We start from the raw sequence: 9414 nt of genomic DNA on the forward strand, positions 1-9414 counted from the left end.
GATGAAGAAAGTACCCACTAAACATAGCTTGCCCAAGATAGATTTAATAATGTCAGTAGATCGGTGTTCATTATTACACAGACGTCCCTAAGAATATATTACCTAATGCTCCTTCCTCTTAAAAAGAAATCTATGCTGTATGTGCAGTAGTGATACTCAGAGCAGCAGTGGTTTGTTCTGGGTCTGCATTATCTGCAAGGGGATCCCTTTTCCACCAAAACCAGTAAACTCAACACGCGTAGAATTTGGATGTACGCACAGCTAAAACCAATGCTGTTGGCACAAGCCAGGGAATCTCAAGTGTCTGAGGAAGGCATATGGGTTTTACTAGAATTACACAAGCCGTTTCCTTCTCATGTGCGCATCAAGCAAGGAACTGGGCCTCTGATTTCATCTTGCTGTGTTTGGCATTGCTGCTTTTGTATCAAGTTCTCCTCAGGTAGTTTTAGGTGGTTCTGGTCTGTCTGTACACGGTGACCTGCAGAAGGCTCAGTTAATCCGTCTACAGACATGAGAAACTAAACTGTATACCTTCAGTGTCTGCACCTGACATTTTTCTGAGACACTTCTCTGAGAACATGACCTCATTCAATAGGAAAAGACTCGCCAGATACAGGACTGACATACTTGTAAGACTTTTCAAATATTTTAATGAAGGAACAGCTTGAACTAAGAATGACTCCCCTGTTGCCTCAGACTTTTAAGGACTTTTTTGCTTCCATCCGCAGTCTCCCATCCCCCAGCCTCATGCCCCAGAGCAGCAGCTGTGAAGCCTGTTAGCTGGTTCACTGTACAGCAAGGACTTCCTTCTAAAGCAAAGAGCTAGAATGTCGAGTTCGTTTGGATGGACGAACGCTCTTAAATAGCTGTAATTAATTTACATCTGTGTCATGTCTATGAAACCAGAGAGAAAATACGTTCTGAGGAACATGCTCTTTTAGCAGACGATGCAAAAGAAGCGCCATGTATGTTGTTTCAAGTCAACAAATGTCAGTGGCAAATAAGTTAATGGTGTGCTTAAAATACGTAGCTAGTTATAAATAGACGTGGATCTGATTTCATTTTAATCTAGTCAGTCCTGAAGCATCTCAGCATCAGAGCAAATACACATCATGTTCTAACTCTTTACTGGGGGGAGGAGGAGGCGGAAGATGCATCCCCAGTAACTTGTTAAATGTTTAACTTGTAGTTCTCAGTCCAGATCAGTTAGCCCCAGCCGGATAACTGCATGTAACCAGTCCAGTTGCACATTCTCTTGCTTTCTTGTAGAAATGGAGAGGTACAGAATAGCTGTTGCATTGCGGTTTTTAGTACAGAAATGAGCGACGTCCATCTTTCTGCCCGCAGCAACCCACGTCTGTGCAGCAGGTGCCTACCAAAATAGAGCACCCCCAGGAAAACTGCCCTGTCTCAATCTGGCTACATCAGCCCAGTGTATAAAGTGAGAGGGGAACATCCCCTGTGACCTGTTTGTTTTTTGTTTTTTCTTGTTCTGGATGCACTGCTTTCTTATTTCCAGTATAAATATCCTAATGGGAGGATAACTCCCTTTTTAGAGAATGATACCGTTTAGCACCTGCACTTTTTTTTTTTAAAGACAAAAAACATTGCTTAAATTGGGAAATGCTCTAAGACTTGTAAAAGCACCATTCGTGGCTTTTAAAATTCAACTGTGTCTCATTGCAAGGGTGGTATCTTGATTTTTAGACTTAAAATTCCCCTCACCCCTACATAAATAAACTTTTTATTCTATGTAGAGTTCAGAAGCTTGGTCATTAAAATTATATATAATGAGAAATTTCACTTGTTAAATGAATGAAGTTTCCATCATCCCAATCTTCTTTCTCTGTTTTTGTGGAAAGGGTGTTGGAAATCTCCAGTTCTTCACAGGTGCTTAGCATGCACTACATCCACTAGACTTCCCACATCTAAATGCAGCTCATGGCTGCAACATTTGTACATGGCTTCAGTCTTTGATAAATTTGTCATTGGCATCTGAATTTTGGAGAAGTCAAGGATGACAAGAGATCAGGGTTCGACCGCTTGCTGAAATTATTCACATCCACCCCTCCCTGTATTTTTGTTTTTTGCTAAAAAAAACAACGTTTTATCACCCTAAGACAAAAAGACACTGGAATCCATTTGGCTGAATGAAGCTTTGTACCACAAATCTATGAATACCGCTGCATAATAGGTAGTAGCTTGCTTATGTTATAGAAACAATTACTGAGCCTACATAATTGTACAGAAATTCAAAAATGCTTGTTCTATCACGATTTTGAATACCCCAGAAATTGTTGTAGAGGCTTAAAAAACATGTTGTACAGAAAAGCATTTGGTAAAGACTTGCACTGTATTCAGTGTGTTCATCTCCCTCGGGGAGATGTTTTCAGGTACTTTACATTTTAACACTGTCTAGCATTTTGTGTGGTGTCATACCTGTGACTGAGTATCTTATGTATGAAGGATGCTGCAAAATACTTCATGCACTTTTAAGTTGCAAGAATGCTTGTCGGCCTCTCTTGCTCCTCGTGGAAAACTATGAATTGATGTCCTTATGTGTTCTTTTCCAACAAAGGTTAAGCCCTATGAAATGTGACACATTAAAATGCATTTGCTCACAAAAGCTGTCATCTGAATATTTGTTCATTCTGACTTCCCTGACTCAAATAAAAGAGACTCATTTCTGAGGTCACTTTGCTGAACACTGGTGCTGTTTGTGGTGCTACTTACCTGTGCAAGGGTTACTGAGAGTGGGATATGTGCTGAACTTCATTGAAATCCTTAGCATAACTCCATAATTAACTCATATAATATTCATAGGTATTGGAATCTGCTTGCAGTAGAACCGGACAGGTCTGAAAAGACTGGTTTATCAATATGCAGTGGAAATTTCAAGTGTCAACTTTTGTGGCTTATTCCCATTTGATAAACCGTTGATTTATTTGAGATGTTAACTAATCAGCTTGTTTGGTATTTTAATCTCTCCTTGCTCTCAGTACTAAAAGCAGGGAGGGAAAACTTAACAGAGTGCTGCTGTTTTGTTAGGCTTATGGACCACTCAAGAATATCTCGCTATCTAATCTCTATTATTATGACTTACGACCTGACTCTAGTTTTGGCCTAAAAGAAATCGTTAGCACCGCCCGGTATTAAAACACTGAGATTTGTGTTTTAGTGTGGGCTGAGTTACGGATCATGTCACATTCTGCAGTGTTTTGTCATTTCATGTCACCACGCAGATCAGCGAGAACAAATTGTTCAGTAAAGCATCTTGCCAGTACCGTTATGTCTGGCTGCTTTGTGGTATCGTCATTGTGTTCCAGGCCATTGGGGAAGAAGGTAACATGAAAATACAGGAAACAGAAGTCAGCTAATCTCCTTTGAGTCGCTGTTTTCACTCCCCAGAAAGAAGCCCTCTCTCGCACTTGATGGTTTTACACGGCTTTCTACCGAAGGATCTCCTGCTTCATAAAAATTCTTCTCGGCAACCTTGTGAAGTAAGGTAAGTAGCACCTGTTTTACAGTAATGAAAATGAGATGCAGAGGCTGAATTTTTGAAAAGTGTATAGGACACTTGTGGCCCAGCCAGGATTCATCTTGCACTTCCTGCCCCCAGTCCTGAGGCTCAACAACTGTTTCTTGTTCTGTATTTCTGAGCGCGGGGATCATGTGACCTGTCCTACCGCTTCAGAGCCTTCTGATCTCCCATTGATAGAGAGAGGAGGAACTCTGGCTCAGTTTCCTCATACAATATATTTTTTTATGCCTGAACACCTAACCTAGGAGAGAAAGGAAGGCTCAGGAAGAAGCTAATATTAAAAGCCCAGCAGGCCTCCAGCAAAGCACTGCCTGCTTGTAATGCCAAAGACCTGGATTTGAACATGTTGCCGGGAGTAGCAGCTCCTTTTTTTGTTTTCATTCTGCCACCAAACGGTGCTGGGATGATGATCACTGCTTAGTATTGGGGATTTGATTAGGAGAGAATATAGCTGAGTACCGGTTTCCCCAGGAGGTAATGCCTTGCATGTTCATTTCATAGTCTGCCCTCTCTCTTCGTATAATTATGTTCCTTTTTGTAAAGGAGCTGATTGAGTTTAGAGAGTAACACTAAAACTGTTTCAGAATCCAGCTTTGTGAACTCCTAGCAAGGGCCCCCCTGCAGAAGATGGTTTGAGTGTTGGTTATTTGCAACTGCAAATACACAAGTTTGGAGAAAAAGGAGGTGTCACCTAAAAACTGATATAATAAGATCTTAAAACATTCAAGATTATCAAGCTTTATGATGAAGGTTTTGTCTTATAGCTGAGCCAGAGAGATAGCATATACAAGACCCTTAGCATCTAACCGTAAGTAGTGGATAATCCAAAACAGAGTACAACTGGGGCTGAATCTGTGCACCTGTTCTAGCCACTTTTTTCCACGTAGGAGGTATTCTCTGTGCCAATTCTGTCTAGTCACCCCAAAAATGCAATACTTCTGTAGTGGGAATGCAGCACCTCGGACAAATCAGTTTTAGGGTTTTGCACCCAAGAGCAACCCAGTGAGTTACAACATGTGCAATCTAACCACTTGGGTTTAAAGATGAAAAAGAGGGGGGAAAAGCATTATTTGCTATGTAAAAGGCCACTAGATCTGAGTTTGGTTCATCATCATAAGTTTATTTGCATGTTGTAGCCAGGCAGAGCCCACAAACAATTTCTTAGCAGGAAAATTGTCAGGGAAAGAAACTGTAATTTGGTGGGTGACTGTGCATGTGCGTGCATATGTGTACCTATTTTCTAAAATATCCCTTGTCTGCTAATCTCCAGCTGGCCAGGGATGGCTTCTAGGGTTTCCTCTGCGCTTTCAGGTCTAGGTGGAAGCAGAGCTGAATGATCCAAGGGGTGCTTTATAGGAGCATAAAACTTGCCATCATGAATCAGTGTCATGGTCTGTCTAGTATAAATATCCTGTCTCCCCAGATAGAGCTGACTTGGGCAGCAATAGGCATTTCCAATCGTCCAACTAATTAGGCCCTTTCATTAGGCAACTTCCTCCACCCAGATGTGACAACTGCCATGTACGAGCGTTGCACTGTGTTTTAAATCTGCGGCTGGAATGTCACTGCACAAGATGAATTGGAGCAAGAGTTTGAGAGAATCGGGCTGCCTCTGGCCGAGAAGCTAATCTATAACATTATGTATTGTCCGTTGGCCCGAGGGATGTGCCCCACAAAGACTACAGACAAAGCATTTTAAGGCTAACCATGCATTTAGTGCGACTGGTCAAGAAGATTTGCTGATTGGCTGCATCTGAGGACAAGGATCTGGGAGAGGCAGCGTATGAATGGTTCTTCCTGAAGTTGAAGGGAGTTGGCTGGTTCTTGTGACTTCAAAGTGTGGCCTGTTTGTCCAATAGCTGCCTTCTAACTTTTGCAGCATGTGCTACTTTGGAAATGACGATCCCTTGTTTCCTAAATGCAGTGGTGCATTGACTCGCATCACTCGTGTTTCATAAGAGTATCTGTCTTGAAAGCTTTCTTGTACACAAAGGTGCTTGATGGGCCGGTGAGCTCACATGGAGCAAGGATTGATGGCATTGTCAAAATCAGTCTTATAATTGAGATCACACATGCCTATAAAGGAACAGACAGCACTTATAGTAGACTAGGCTTTCTCAGCTGGGAACAGCAAAATTGTTGCGTGTCATGCAGCCCATGTCTGAATATCTGCTCTGACCTATGTACATGAGGTTTGTTGATCTAGCTCACAGTGTTTTCTGGACTTGGAGAATTTTGTGCTTGCTCCATGCCTGAATCTGCTGGGGGAAAAATGTAAGTTTTCCATACACTAACTTGCAAAGAACAGAGGAACTGAGTGCTTGGGTCTAATTTGCTGTAAACTAAACAGCTATTTCCCAAAGTGACAAATCTACCTTGTTTTAAAACTAAGGTGGATCCAGAGTAGGCGTTCTTTATTTAACACTTTTTCTATTTGACTTCCACTGAAAGGGGAAATTGTAGGTGACTTGATCTGACAGTTTGAAATAAGGTGACCCTACAAGGTAGCTTTTGTGAGCTGCTTGTAATGCATCTTCTTGCTAATGTGTCTTTTTGTAACAGCTTTAAGATGCTTGGTTAATTGCTACAGATCTCACTACATCTGGTGTATATTTTCCCCTCTCTGCTGCAGAACTGTCCCAAAATTGTGTTGAATTATGGATACTCTAAAGTAGTCTTTTATGTCCAATGTCTGATGGGAAGAATATACCCTACCTTGCTTTGGGACTGCATTTTATCTTGACTTTGCCTCTTGGTGGAAAATCTAATAGCCAGAGTTGGGGATGAGGAGAGACTGGTATATTTGGCTGCTGGTCCGGGTATATGGTGAATTGGCATCTCTGAACATGGAAGCCTTAAACTTGGAGTGACTGTTTTAGGTGGTATAAACAATGCTAGATTCATAACAGCAAAACTGTGTTCCTGGAACAGGGAAAGATTATTCTAAGAAGTATATGCTCTAATCTAACGCATGCTTCCTTTGTGTAATGCAATACTGCTCGATGTGCAGCTATTTTTGTCTATTTATTACAGGCTATTTCCTACTGTAATTACCACTGATGCCGACAAGCTATGGGGGTACCAAAAACTTGTTGGAGTTGTTAGAAACAAGTTATATTTTGTCATGGAAAAATGTTGGCACAAATGGATATATCTGTGTTTAAAGGTAACATTTATTATGATGAATACCATGCTTCAGGCTTGGAGCTACTTATTTTCTTCTAATGTCATCAGTTCATTTTTTAAAATAGTGGTAGAGGTTGGCCAGGGCATACACAAGCCATTTTTAAAGCAGCCGTTTTAAATTCATATAGAAAAGATGATTTAATCAAGCTCTGTTTAGCAGGGAAAGCTACCTGATGCTTTAATTTGTTAAAGTATTTTTTTCCTGAGCAGCTGGGTTTGGGGAATAGCCAGAGCAATAGAAAGCTAAACAATTTACTGCTGTTTGTGTGTTGCAGTTTAAGAAGCTATGATTTTAAAGGCCCCAATTCCATTGTATTTTTGTTACAAAATATATTTGATCTAATTTATTCTCCAGTTCTGAAGTGGTTTTATCACTGCAAGGAAACAGAACACTAAATTGAAATCTTAGTGAATTGTGAACAAATCTTTCGTTTTTATCGAGTTGTGATGCTTTCTGTTCCCAAGAACATCTACTCTAATGTTTCATTGCTTGCATTTTGGAATGGAAATACCTTGCGTTTCCCAGGCATAATGTTAATATAACTTCCAGCACATGGCTTTCCTTGCTTCTGCATCAGTTAAAAAGTTCAGGGACACTGCTCACAAGAAAAATCTCTGGCGCCCCCGTGCATAATCTCCAATAGGATTATGTTGAAGGTTACCTAAATTGAGATAACAGAACAGCTGGATGTCATATTTTGAAATAAACTATTTAAATCACGTAGTGACTGATTTATTCTGTTTTTTCAGTGTTCCAGGGCATACCAGATGCTTTACAATAGAAAGAAACATGGCTCTTGGTCTGAAGAACGTCCACACTAGCTCTGAACGCGATGCAGCAGAAGTGTTAAGAGGTACAAAGGGACTGAGGGTCGAAGGATAAAGCAGCATCCATGATACTGTGTGATAGTTCAGTGCTGGCTCGTGCTGTAATGGTAGAATTGGTGGAGTGACCATGCAGTAGCTTATTCCACTGCTCTTGTTCCTCAAACCATTGGGGCTCCCACTCACTTGCAGGAGTTTGTTTAGCCGGGGGTGTATCTGAAGACGAGGACTTGTTTTCAAAGCATTGCCTAAGCACTAAGAGCTCGTGAAAATTGCACCAATTTAACAAAATCATTTAGAAACATATTTAATTCAACTGGAACAATCCCCGTTGTTGACTCAAACTAAATGGATATGGCTCTTTTTAAACTGAAATAAGTGTTTATCAGAAGAGGCTGCACTGATTGGACTAAACTGGTTTCTAAATTTCCGACCCTACCAACTATGAAACTAAACTGACTGTTATGATATTTTAAAGTAGATGAGCTCTTAGCCCAAGACAGAAGTGTTTTCCTCCCTTTACACATGGGGAGACTGAAACCAGAGGGGTTAAATAACCTGCCAAAAACTAGGCAGCAAATTGGTGTCAGAACCGGAGGGAGCGTTATCAGCTTCCAGCCTGTGCTCGGTCCCCTTCGCTGCCTTGTTTGCTAGGTAGATCTCCATTCAGCAATTGAACAGTGACTGAGATAATATTCTGTAGAATGAAAAAGGTAGCTGTGCAGTCTTGGCAACAGCATGCAACAAGTTAATACTCATTCATGAAAATAACTTGTTTAGGAATCTTTTACTACCGTAAAAACGACTCTACCACACATCTTTAGGGACCTGTTTCTCAGAACTAGCATAGGGCATCCCCATGTTTGACGGTGGTGCGCGAACCTCGCCACCCCCTTGCCCAAGCATTGATCCAGCATGGCTCTGCAATGTGAAATTAGCCTGCTAAAAAGATGGAAACTTCGCCCCTTCGCTGTGCAGACAGAAAAGAACCAAGAGGCACGACTAATCTTAGTTGTTCAAATCCTTTAGTACACATGCTGCTCCTGATGAATGCCATGTGATTTGTGATTGAGAAGCACTTCAGAGAGGAAATTCCAGCAATTCACCTTTGCTGTTCTAGGGGGATGTCTTATTGTTGCAAGGTCATCAGAAGATCAGTGATGGGGCAATTTGGGCAAATGAGCAGCTGAGAACCTGTTTGAGCAACCTCCTAGACTCTGGACCCTAGTGCAATCAAAACTCATTGTAATCACAAGTCACTGTGCCAATCTTATCATTGTAATCACAAGTAGAGATCCTAAGTTGTGTGGATATTAGCCACTCTAAAGACAGTGGTGACTTGACATGCAGGTAGTAACTCCTTGTGTGGGGAAGATTAGGCACAACACTCATTGCTTTTCTGTGTATAAATGGCAGCCAACTGAAAGCAATGTGTGCAGTTCACATTTCCACCCCAACTGGACTGTGGATGGAGAATCCAACTGGCCCAAAGCATCAGCAGGTCAGGGACACAGCTGAGCTTGTGCATGTTCGATCCGCTGTACATTAAAATCCTTAATGTATTACCGTTCCAGAACAGTGAGTAGCCATGTGCCACTATTTTGGCCCATTACTGTTGGCCTGCTGGACGCAGCATCATCCCACATGTTACCGCAAGATATAAGGACCATCTTTAATATATGTCAATCCCTTGATCTCCCATAGAGAAACCTAAACAACAGCCCGCGGGTGGCTTACGTTTCACAAGCTGACACACTGGCCCATTTGACCCGTACATTCATAATCTCTCCCTGCGCATCTGCAGACCTAGCGGACAAACAGGTTTTTAGCACTGCTGTGGAATGTCGTTTCACTGATGCAAC

The sequence above is a fragment of the Alligator sinensis genome, unplaced genomic scaffold (assembly GCF_000455745.1).
Source record: "Alligator sinensis unplaced genomic scaffold, ASM45574v1 scaffold118_1, whole genome shotgun sequence".
Taxonomy (NCBI): Eukaryota; Metazoa; Chordata; order Crocodylia; family Alligatoridae; genus Alligator; species Alligator sinensis.